The following is a 12,979-nucleotide window of genomic DNA, read 5'->3' on the forward strand; positions in this document are numbered from 1 at the left end:
CCAGGCCTCTATTTCCTCAGCTAAAAAAGGTAAGGTAACAATATTTATATAAAATTATGAAGATAACACCAGGCATCTCAATAGTAACATGTCCAAAATTATACTATGGGTTTTCTGCTTGTGGAAATATTCCGCCTCCAATGTTTCCAGCACAGTAAACGGCAACTCCTTCTTCCAATGCGCAAGGCAAAAACGTTCAGATCGTCTAGTGCTCTTCTCTTACCTTTTCACCATATCCACATTCTCAGGAACTCCTGTTTCTCTGCAAAGTGTATGTAGAATCTGACCACTTCCCTTCATATTCACCTCTATCACCTTTGTCCAAGAAAATATGATCCATCACTTTTTAGTTAAGGCAATAGTAGATGCTTTATCAGAATCTAGGTTGTTTAACACCAAAGAAGCTTGCTGCCGTTATCCATGCAGAGATTCAGGGATCCAGTCTCTTACATTCTCTTGGTTGTGTATCTTCAACATTGGCATCTCAAGCTACAGAAAGAAAAGAGCATGGAGGGTTGTATATCAGAAGTTTTGTGGGCCAGGCCTGGAAGTGGCATCATTACTTTTACTCATATAGCATCAGCCAGTTGCTCAGTCAGATAGTCATACCTAACTATAAAGATGTCTGAGAAATTCTCCAGCTATGTCCAGGAGAAAGAGAAAATGGATTTGATAAAGAGCCAGCCCATCTCTGCCACTTTCAACCTACATGAATTTCAAACATTTCTAATTGATTTTCTTGCTTTCACCTTTGGGGGTCCTACAGTTTTCTCTCAACCTATCAACCTGATGAAACTTAAAACTTAATTTAAATTATGTTCCTCCCTTGCTCAAAGCCTGCCAATAGCTTTCCATCTCCCTTGTTTATTCCAAACTACTTATCATGACCTCGAGGCTTTATATGATCGACCTCCCACTCACTTCTTGGTTTGTTTCCTAGCATTTTTCCCCTTGCTCACTCCACTGTAGTCACACTGATTGCCACACTCTCCCTCAACAATGCTGATGCATTCTGCCACATAGCTTTTGCATTTACTCTTCCTTTTGCCTGAAACACTCTGTCCCCTAGAAAGTCTCAGAGCTCACTCTTTTACCTCCTTCAGGTCTATGTTCCAACTGCAGCTTGTTAAGTTTTCCTGGAATAGCTTATACAAAGTGGTACCCTCAATCCCCTCTCTCTCCATTCTTTTTATTATTATGCTTAAAGTGTATATTTGTTTATTTGCTTAGTGTCTCTCTTCCAAGATTAGAATGCTTTTTCTTGTGGCAGAAAAAAAAATTGTGGCCAGGTGCGGTAGCTCATACCTGTAATCCCAGCAATTTGGGAAGCCAAGGTGGGTGGATTGCTGGAGATCAGGAGTTCGAGACCAACCTGGTCAACATGGTGATACCCTGTCTCTACTAAAAAATACAAAAATTAGCCGAGCATAGTAGCAGGTTCCTATAATCCCAGCTACTTGAGAGGCCGATGCATGAGAATCACTGGAACCCGGAGGTGGAGTTTGCAGCGAGCCGAGACCGTGCCGCTGCACTCCAGCCTGGGCGACAAGAGCAAGACTGTCTCAGAAAAAGACAAAAATAAAAAATGGTTTATCCTCAGCCCCATGGATTAAAAACAGTGCATTAAGCAGGAGCTCAGTAATTATTTAACAGACAGGCTTTCACTCTGTTATCTGGGTTGAATGCACTGACATGATCATAGCTCATTGTAATCCCAAACTCCTAGGCTCAAGTGATCATCCCACCTTAGCCTCCCAAGTAGCTAGGACTGCAAGGGCATGCCACCACACCCAGGTAATTTTTAATTTTTACTTTTTTATTTTTTTTTGTAGAGATGAGGACCTTCCTATTTTGCCCAGGCTGGTCTTGAACTCTGGCCTCAAGTGATCCTCTTGCCTCGGCAACCCAAAGTTCTGAGATTACAGGCATGAGCCACTATGCCTGGCCAATAAATTCTTCTTTTAAATGAATGAAGAAATGAATGAATTGTTTAGCACATAGTCTGGCAAAAAGTAATCAATAAATGGCATCATTGCTATGATATCGAGTTTTTCTCTTAGATTAGAAAGAATGTTAATTTTTTTCTATTTTATTCATATTTGGGTTTTCATGATTTTTTCCCAAACATGAACAAATGTCTTTGTTTTGTTTCGCTATCAAAGAATACCTGAGGCAGGGTAATTTATAAGGAAAAGAGGTTTATAGGCTCATAGTGCTGCAGATCATCCCAGAAGCATGGTGTCAACACCTGTACCCTTTAAAGACCTCAGGCTGCTTCCACTCCTGGTGGAAAGTGAAGGAGAGCTGGTGTGTGCAGAGATCATATGGTAAGAATGGAAGTGAGAGAGAAAAGGGGAAGGTCCCAGGCTATTTTGAGACATCCAGCTCTCTTGAAAACTGAGTGAGATCTCACTCATCCCTGAAGGAGAGCATTAATCTGCTTGTGGGGGACCCATCCCCACGACCCAAACACCTTCCATGAGGCCCCACCTCCAACACTTAAGATCAAATTTCAACATTAGGTTTAGAGAGGACAAATATCAAAACCATAGCACAAGACTAATTTCTTCCTCATGCTCTTATCATTCTTGAAATAACTCTCTCCGTTCTTTCAACTTTTCATGATTGCATCTCTGCTTCTATATATTAACATGCCTGAACTATAGAATGAGATGAGAGAGGGAGCCCAGACAGGCAATGAAGGAAGAAAATAACTTAAAATTCAACATACTGTTAAGAAGTGAAAAAAAAAAGATTCAACAATGTGTGCCATAACATCTTGTGCCAAAAAGGAATAATAAAATATAAAAATCATAACCAAGTGTAACTATTTTGGTGTAAGTGAATTTCAATCAAAACAGTTTGTATGTATAGTCAGGGCTTTAATTTTTTAAACTAAAGCAATGTCATATGTAAGACTAGAAATAAAATAAGCCAAATATTGAGCTGGGCACAGTGGCTCACACCTGTAATTCCAGCACTTTGGGAGGCTGAGGCAAGCAGATCACTTGGGTTAGGGAGTTCCAGATGAGCCTAAGCAACATGGCAAGACCCTGTCTCTACCAAAAAAGAAAGAAAAATTAGATAAATATGACTCTTCTTTTTTTCTTTTCTTTTCTTTTTTCTTTTTTTTTTTTTTTACTTTTTATATAAAAACCAAACACATTTGCAAAATATATTAGATTCTCATCAAGCTAGTTATTTCTTGCTTACATGGAGGAAAAAAATCACACTCTGAGAATAGTCATAATCAAGGGTCATAGGTAGCTCTAGACTGGAATTTTTGAACTGTAAAAAAAATATAAAATGTGACTTTTAATTAGATCAGAAATGAATTCTAATACTCTTCATACTCTTCACATCTTCAGAAGTAACGAGACCTTTTATTCCTCCAGTAATAGGGGTATCAAGGGGCAATTTGAAGCTACTCAAAAAGATTCAAGGGTCTGGTTTTGTTAACTGCTAAGCTAATTACTGGTACAAAATGAAAATTACTAGACACTACTGAATTCTTGACAGATCAAAAACATTCTTAAGAAATCCTGGGGTGTAAACCAGTGACATTCAGGCTTTCAATATTTATTTTGTAGCTTAATTTTTTTACTTTTTTGAGACAGGATCTTGTTTTGTCATCTAGGCTGGGGTGAAGTGAGACAATCAGAGCTCCCTGCAGCCATGAATTCCTGGGCTGAAGTGATCTTCTGCCTCAGTCCTCTGAGTAGCTGAGAGTGGAGGCGCAGATCACTAAACAGAGCTAATTTTTGTATTTTTTGCAGAGATGGAGTCTCGCTATGTCACCCAGGCTCATTTATAGATTTCTTTCTTCAGAAATAATATTCACTCAAATTAGTGAGGGTTGTTGTTGTGTGTTGGGGTGTGTGTGTGTGTATGTGTTTGTGTGTGTGTATACATGCGGGAGTAAGGAGGCAGTTGAGAAATCTTTTGCAAAGTCCTCTGTTATATTAGTGACTATATATTGTGAGGCAGGATATGAATTACGCTGGTTTCCAAAAAACTTTGAACTTACATTTCTAGGGCACAGTACTTTCAAAGGAAGGAGCCACATGTTCAGAAACCATAATGACTTGCTCGGAGCACCTGTGTACCAGATATCAGTCTCTCCATCAACTATCCTCTGACAATAGCAGTAAGAACCACTTCCCCACACTCAGTGGTCTATTCTAGTTTCTACCCCTAAATAATGGTCAGACCCCACCTGAAACATGAGTTTAAGCCATAGCCACATTGACCTCAGAACACTGACTTAAAATGGGGCCAAGGGAGGGCAATAACAGATCTGCAAAGGAGAGAAAAGCTAATCATTCAAAAGCAGTTCTGAGCATAAAGTAAGTAATATGTCCACTCAGAGATATGGTTAATTTAGGAACAAAGTCCAAAGCTGGAGTCCTGCAGACAACCTGGAAAAGAAGCTTAGGCATAAGGCTGGTTGAGTGGAGTACTTGGAGCCAGAGAAATGCAGAGCATCAAGGCTCAGCAGCCCTTCCTGGGGATGATACAGATAGTGAAAGGAGGGTGGAGGGAAGGAAGGAGAATGGGATGGAGTTGTGAACGTGAAGTGAACAAGAGAACTTGCTAAATATTTGCCTCAATATGTGGCCCTGTGGATCACTTGCATCCAAATTCTCTGGGAAGCATGTTTCTAGCTGGGCTCAGTGACTCACACACACACAGAATCCCAGCACTTTGGGAGGCTAAGGTGGGCAGATCACTTGAGGCCAGGAGTTCAAGTGTTTATTAACTGACCCTTTTGCAGAAAAAGGGTCAAGACTAGCCTGGTCAACAAGGCAAAAGCCCATCTCTACAATAAATACAAAAATTAGCCAGGCATGGTGGCTCCTACCTGTATGTAGACCCAACTACTCAGGAGGCTGAGGTAGGATGATCACTTGAGCCCAGGAGGCAGAGGTTGCAGTGACCCAAGATCACTCCACTTTTCTTTTGAATTGCATTCTAGGCAGCTTTTATTGCATTTTGTAACATTTATTTATTTATTTATTTATTTATTTATTTATTTATTTAATGAGACAGTGTCTTGCTCTGTCACCTATACTGAAGTAAGGGTGTGATCACAGCCCACTGCACCCTTAAACTACTAGGTGCAAGCAATCCCCCCACCTCAGCCTCTGCAGTAGCTGGGACTACAGGTACACGCCACCACACCCAGTTAATTTTTTATATTTTGTAGAAACAGTATCTTGTAGAGACAGACAGTTGGCCGGGCTGATCTCAAATTCCTGGGCTCAAATAATCCTCCCACCCCAACCTCCTGAAGTGCTGAGATTATGGGCATGAGCCACTGCATCCAGTCAGGATGTAAACTTTATACATGTTCCCCAGGTATCTGAAGCACACTTATATTTATTTGTGTGCTAAGCTCTTTACTGGTATTGTTTTGCGTAATCCTTCAATAGCTCTATGAAGCATGTGCTATTCTTACCCTCTCCCTATAGACAGGAAACTGTGATTCAGAGAAGCTGACTGACAAGGCACAAAGACAAATGTGGCAAAGCCCAAATGCAAACTTAAGACATTCTTATTCCAGATTTCAGTGATTGTAATCACTCTAGAACAGACGTCTTCAGACTTTTTTCTGCAAAAGGGTCAGTTAATAAACATTTAAGATGTGTGGGCTAAATAGTCTATGTTGCAACTACTCAACTTTGCCACAGGGAACATGTAAACAAACTGACATGACTTGGTGCTCCAATAAAACTTTACAAAAATAGGCAGTAGGTCTGAAAATGCCTGCTGTCGACTAAGTATTGCTTTTCAGAGTGTCAAAGTGTCGTGCTCAGAACAGCAGGATCCTAGGAACTGTTAGAAATGCAGACTCTCAGGTCTCATTCCAGACTTGCCGAATGACAATCTGCATTTAACAGGGCCCCAAGGTAATTTTTATGCACGTTACAGTATGAGACCTCTACTCCAGGGCTTTTACAAAGGGCTTCCCTGAAAGCTACCTTTAATGCTTTTGCTGTCCCTCCTTTTACGTCCATGAACTCATCTGATAGTGACTGTGTTGACTGTCTTCTGCAAAAGTTAAAAGGTGAATAAAGCTGGGTATTGTGGCTCATGCCTAGAAAACTCCTAGCACTTTGGGAGTGCTTGAACCCAGGGGTTGAGGACCTGCCAGGGTAACCTGGCAAAACCCTGTCTCTACAAAAAATACAAAAATTAGCCAGGTGTGTTGGTGGGTGCCTACAGTTGCAGCTACTCTGGAGGCTGAAGCGGGAGTAGAGCTTGATCTGGGGGTTGAGGCTACAGTGAGCCATGATTGTGCCACTGCACTCTAGCCTGGGCAAAAAAGTGAGACACTGTTTTAAAATAAATAAATAAACAAATACATAAATTTAAAAATAACTTATTAAATTGATAGTGCTTATTATTATACATGTTATCTCAGAATCAAAGATATAACATCATAATTTATATTTGCCTTCCAAAAAGTACTAAGTAGATAAAAAGCGCTTTATGAGTTGTTTCTTTTTTCTGTACAGATTGCAAGGCCTTATACCAGAGGTACTGAATCAGAATCTCTGGAGATGAGACCTGGAAGCTGCATTTTAAGAAGTTTCTCAGGTGATTCATTCACATTTAGATAATCCAGCAGGTGCCCACTCTTCAGATCTGGAGATTTCTGCATGAAGAACATACAAATATGAATTTTGAAGAGAGGGGTTTAATCCTCCACTAATTATATAACCTTGAATAAACTAATTGACCTATTTGGAAATCACTTTCTTGACTCAAATGCTGGTTCTCAAACTTTAGTTTGCATTAGGATCATCTTGACCAATGCAAACACTCAGAGAATCCACCACTGTATAACATGAACAAAGCACTGAGTAAGTCAATGAGGGAGAAAAGACAGCTCTTCCTTATAGTACAATGTCAACTACTACATAGAGAAGGGGCCACAGACTTAGAAAATCATCAATGGATGCTAAAACTAGTGGTAAAACTTTACTGAGGAACAGGATATTTACACAGTTTCAAAGTATCTCCTTGCAAATTAATTATCATTTACAAAGTAAAATATAGTAACTTTATAGTAGATAAACCTGGCAAACCACCAAACTGACCAAAGCTAATATCGCCAACATAAGGACAAAGTGACATCATATGCTTCTTGAGGTGATGCACCAAGAACACAATGCCAGTTGGTGATATTCCTGCCACAATGCATTACCTATACTAAGTATTAGGAAACATCAGACAAACCCCAACTAACATGCACTCTAAAAACTAACTGGCACACAATCTTCAAAAATTTCAAGTTCAAGAAACAAAGAAAAGTTAGTGTTGGGATTAAAGGTATGAGTCACCGTATCTGGGCCAGTTTTTAAGGCAAAATAAGAATCAACGTCACATCGAATGTACACATTAAATGTATACATATATATTCATTTCAGATTTCAGAAAGATGAAAATGTGAAAAATATGACTTTTAAGCTTACAGAAATAAGAATGTAAGCTTTTGGGGGACTGTAAGACTTCACAAGTGTGAAATAATTAGGTGATTATTTTGCTTCATGACACTTCTATTAATTTCAATAGGTTATTTATCAAATTACATCATAATGATTCCCCTAAGTGATAGCCAATTCTATAAGATCAGTCTCAGTATTTAGTTACCATTTGTATTAGTCGTGTGCGGTCAGCATTAGCCATATTGTATATTACCACAATAGTCATATGTCTAAAGCAATGGTTCTCAATAATCCTTTGTTGTGAGGGTCTATCCTGTGACATTGTAGGATGCTGAGCAGCAGCCCTACCTTGGTCTCCTACATGTCATTACCACCATCCACCCAAATAGTGATAGTCAAAAATGTTTCCAAGCTGGATAAACTCTTGAGGGCAAAATCTCTCCTGTTTGATAATCAAATGTATATTGAATAGCGTCCCCTTAAAAGGTGCTTCCCAGGAACAGATCTGTAAATATGAACTTATCTGGAAAAGGGGTCTTTGCAGATACAGTTAAAGATTCCAAAACGAGATAATCCTGGATTTAGGGTCCAGCCTAAATCCAATGACTGATGTCCTTATAAGAGAAAGCCAGAGAGGATTTGAGAGATACAGAGAGACCGGGAAAAGGGCAATGTCAGACAAGAGAAGTTGGCATTATACTGCTCCAAGCCAAGAAAAGCCTCCAGCCACCAGAGGCAAGAGGTGGCAAGGAAGAATTCTTTCCTGGAGACTTTGGAGAAAATGCAGCTCTCTCAAAGCCTTGATTTTCCTCATTCCAGCTTTAGAATTCTGGAAAGAGAAAACAATGGTCCCGTCTTGGTCAAATGCTCACCCTTAAAACAATCAATGCTGGCAGGCACAGGGCATGATCATATAAAAACTTTATATTCCTTGATACAATCATGTGAGTTGTATTAGAAAGCCAATAGTTTCCAGGAGAAAGAAAGAAAAAAATTCTAGACATTCATTCCAAACCCATAAATATCTACTCTGATATATAAATCAACATTATTAGCTTAAAAGTATATTATCCTATCAATACATTATTTCAAAAACATCATGCCAAACAATAGATAATATTTGCTCCCACTATGAACTTAATCACTTGACTAGCGTTTAGACAGGTGCATTGGTAGCAAAAAGAATTACTGGAAAACATAAATAGGGCTACTCAATGACTTTTAATATTGTGGGAGCCCAATAAATAAAACAATAATTGAGTCATCAACAAAATTCTAAATGAGGAGTTCTCACAACAGAATCATTTAAGGGTAAATGCCCCAGCTTTGAGACTCAAATAAAGCTTCTAATGAATCATTCAGTCATCCTCAGAGAGAATGATTTTCAACTTGATTAAAATAATCAAGTATATTGTCATCCTCTTTTGAGTGAAAGACATAAAAAGGCAGGGTGAAAGTTTAAATTCTCCTCTATTTATTCTCTCTTTTTTATTAATCCATTCTATCTGGCCCTTAAAGGCCCTGAATTTCATGCCTCATCAGTTTGAGTACATCGGGCCCTTTCCCAGCCTGTGCTGACAATGCACGTCTTTTGTCTCTGTGCCCTATTGGATTACAGAGATTAGTGGATACGTTTCTTAGGATCAGCCCATCTAGGGATTTAAAGTGCACCATCTTAAAGTAGAAGTGATGGCCTCAAATCGTGGAATTCAGTACCTTGTTTGTAGACTTAAAAAGAGGCTATAATTGGTAATGTCTTATTATTACTTTCTGCCACAAAATTTTTTTCCTGTGGTAGGCTGTGACTGAAGAATATTTTTCCCAAATCACAGAAGTCAACAGATACTCCAAGATTAAGGAAGCAAAAAGTAATATTTAAAAATTATGTTCTTGGCCTGGCATGATGGTTTATGCTGTAATCCCAACACTTTGGGAGGCAGAGGCAGGAGGATTGCTTGAGCCCAGGAGTTTGAGGCCAGCCTGGGCAACACAGGGAGACCCCTATCTCTACAAAATATTTTTCAAAAATTTAGCTGGTTGACCCGGGTTACTCTCTCTACTGGGAACCACCTGCATTCTGTGATTTACCCTGGATGCAGGGAAAACTCTGAAGAGTCATCTCAATTCCAGAGCTCCTCATGTGTGGGATGGATAGGCTGGGACCCCAGTTGTACCCACCTCCCAAGTCAACTTCTCCCTCTGCCCCATTCTGCTGCTGGCTCTCTAGTTAGCCCACAGGTGCTGCTCCCACAAGCACTCCCCACTCAGCCACTGTGTGCACATCTCTGCCTCTGAATCCCTGAGGCCTCCAACCTAAGACAGAGAGCCACATTGAGAATCCTGGACCCAGAGCAGTAGGCTCTGTAACAACTGAGAAAATTCTTCTGGCAAAAGCGTGTGCTCATAATGAATTCTCATGACACCTGAAGCTGAGCCCTAGCAATCATATGAGTGAATACTTAAACTCCTCTGCCATCTCTGGTTCTCAAAAAGGAAAATAGAAGAAAGAAAAAGAAAAGAGATAGAAAGAGGAAGGGAGGGAAGAGAGAGGGGAGCAAAGAAGAAAAAATGAGCCAAATAAATTCTGACTCTGCTTTGCAGTTTTATACTTATTTATTTATTAGAGACCCAGTCTCACTCTGTTGCCTAGGCTGGAGTGCAATGGTGCAATCATAGCTCACTGCAGCCTCGACCTTTGGGGCTCAAGCAATCTTCCCACCTCAGCCCTCCAAAGCGGTGAGATAACAGGCATGAGCCACTATACTTAGTCCTTTTTTAAAAAAAATTTCAGACAGGGTCTCGCTCTATTACTCAGGCTGTAGTGCAGTGGCGCAATATAGCTCACTTAAGCCTCCAACTCCTGGGCTCAAGCAATCTTCCTACCTCAGCCTCCTCAGTAGCTAGGACCACAGGAATGTCTCACCATGCCTGGTTAATCTAAAAAGTTTTTTTTTAGAGAAAGGGTCTCACTATGATGCCTAGGCTGGTCTTGAACTCCTTAGCTCAAGCAATCCTCCCCCCTTGACCTCCCAAAGTGCCGAGATTACAGGTATGAGCCACTGCACCCAGCTGTGATATTTTGTACTTTTGAGGGTCTTTTTTAAGTCATTGCAGTAGGAAGTTTTAGAGTGTAATTACTGTTCATTGGGTGCTTATTATGCTTGCTATTCTACATGTGCTATTTCTAACCCTAAGAACAATACTGCAGGGGAGATAATAATATCGGAGACGCTAAGTGATTTACTCAAGGGTACAGAGCTGGTTTAAATGACAAAACAGGAATTTAAAACGACCATTGGTGCTAAACCCTGCTGTCTTTTCACTAAGCCAAGGTGTTGCCCTCTCTTCACAGCAAGGAACACAGATCCACCCCAGGAGCAAAGTTTTCACTTTCTTTTGAAAGACAGCTGCTGTATAACTTGAAACTTTTTTCCCAGTAAGTTACAGAGACCTAATTCAAACTAGTTTAAGCAAAGAAGATGATTTCTTATTAATGAGGACACTGAGATGATTCAAGGAACTCAAGAAGGGAATATGACTTGATCTCAGAAAAAAAGAAAAAAAGAAATTGCAACCACGCACAACAAAATTGTCAGGATTAACCTTTCCTATTACTACAGACCAGCTTCGGCCACATATGGAAAACATTACTGCCAACATCTTGGAATTTTATAGCTCTGAATAGTAAGACTGACATATTTTCTTTGTCCCAAGAAAAAATAAATCCTACTTCATTTGCTAACCATGAACTAATCACCCCAAATTAAGATCTGACTTACAACGTTACATGTTTGTCTCTGCTATACCTTGTGGATGGAGGTGACAAGCAGAGACAGAAGATTCTGGAAAGGGAAGTGTAAGGGAGGGAGGCTAATGAACTTTTCACTATACAGATTCATCATATGTATTCATAACTTAGCTTCATAGATGCGTATGTTGTGAAGTTTTCTGATTTTCTTTAGATATCTGTCAAACGTATCACCCTACAACATAGTAATTCAGTAAAAAATGGCAGTCCAGGTTTAGCTGGAAAGAAGGTCTAAATTTATACTCTTGTCATTACAGGATTTCTTCTTTGTAAGGTCCAAAGAAAAAGAGATTATAAAACAGAGAGCAGGAAGGAAAGTCTGGTCTATTTTGGAAGCTAAAATTTTCATCACCAAAGCAGGAAATTAATTTCTTCCTAATCATGATGTCTGAAGGAGATTACAGAGAAAGAGTAGGTGATGAAAAAGCTTGATACATTTTTCTGATGGCATTGTGTGTGAAATTCTAAGAGAAACTAAGCAGAGAGTTTATGTTTCCTGTTGAAGTGCGTTAATAATCAGATACATATTTTATTAACATATGCTTCAAAACACTTCTCCTCTGGACAAGTCAAAGAGGGTTTTCCAGGGGTTCCCTCAAGGCCCTACCTGTAGACCTAGCTTCAGACACACCTTCAAGGTACACAAAAAGACAAAGGGCCTTTCATTCTTCCCTCCCTAGGACTTGTGGTTGAAAATGATTGTTTGTTCCCTCTATGACATATATCTGATAATATGCACAGGCATGCAGAATTGACTGCTTGCATTATGTATGAATTCACCATCCATTAGCAACAGCTGGATGGATTTTTCCCTCCAGATGCCCAGTGGCAGGATGGCTCCCTCCCCTCCCCAATACAAGCCTGTGCCACACACATCCCACACAGAGGCACTGGGGAAACTGCCCCAGAACGTAAGGACCACGATAGCCAGTGCCGTGTGTTTTCATTTGAATTGTTTTTCTTTTCTTCAAGTGAGTTTTTCTTGCATCTTTCACTGCTGCCAATTTAGTACTGAAACAAAGACTCTGACCAGGCAAGCACTCTTCTATTCACCTCAGTTCATTCTCACAACCAAAGGCTTCTAGAAGCACTATTTTTTCAAACTGTTGGTTGGATGATTTCCCTAGAGAAATGCTTGCCACTGAAGGAGGTGCTTGAGCCAAGAGCAACCAGGATAAAGGCCCTATTGGGTGGTTTACTTGTTGCTGTTTCTTTGTTTCCTATTCCATTATCACCAAGTTCTTGATCTGTTTTACTGAAAACAAGGCAGCATCACAGAGAAAGAGAGAGAGAGAGAGAGAGAGAGAGAGAGAGAGAGAGTTATAAATATGATACCACTTATGCAAACCTAAAGTTAAAGCACAGTCTAAATGGCATTGTTTCATAGGATGAAATCTGTAAAACCTAGATAGACAATTCTGTGGCCCTTTGCAAAATGTTTTAATAAAACGTTTGGGGATTAGAGAATCTGAGTAATTGCCTGAAGTTTACAATTTCCTCTGGAAGTTTATCATCCTTCAAAATATCTTATATATCAAAAAAGAAACAATATATGTTAGGAAATGTTATGGTGAGTGATGCAAGTTTGTTTCATTCTATTTAACAAAGGGCAATGTGTTTGTGGGCCCATAAACGACCTAATCTAGGGCTGCAAATATCCTGCCAAAATAGAGCCCTGGCTACCTTCACCCCACAAGAAAGCCTCCTAGAATATGTTTCT

At 39.8% G+C, this 12,979-nt stretch overlaps 1 long non-coding RNA gene across 6 annotated transcripts in view; it reads right to left on the minus strand.

Annotated features, from left to right (window-relative positions):
• The window catches only part of LOC120364923 (uncharacterized), an 85,716-nt gene that overhangs the window by 22,528 nt on the left and 50,209 nt on the right, over positions 1–12,979 (minus strand). For all 6 annotated transcript variants that reach the window (XR_012518386.1, XR_012518384.1, XR_012518388.1 and 3 more), the window contains one exon: positions 224–489. This is a non-coding gene — a long non-coding RNA (uncharacterized LOC120364923). The remainder of the gene's footprint in view (positions 1–223; positions 490–12,979) is intronic.

The sequence above is a fragment of the Saimiri boliviensis genome, chromosome 7 (assembly GCF_048565385.1).
Source record: "Saimiri boliviensis isolate mSaiBol1 chromosome 7, mSaiBol1.pri, whole genome shotgun sequence".
NCBI lineage: Eukaryota > Metazoa > Chordata > Mammalia > Primates > Cebidae > Saimiri > Saimiri boliviensis.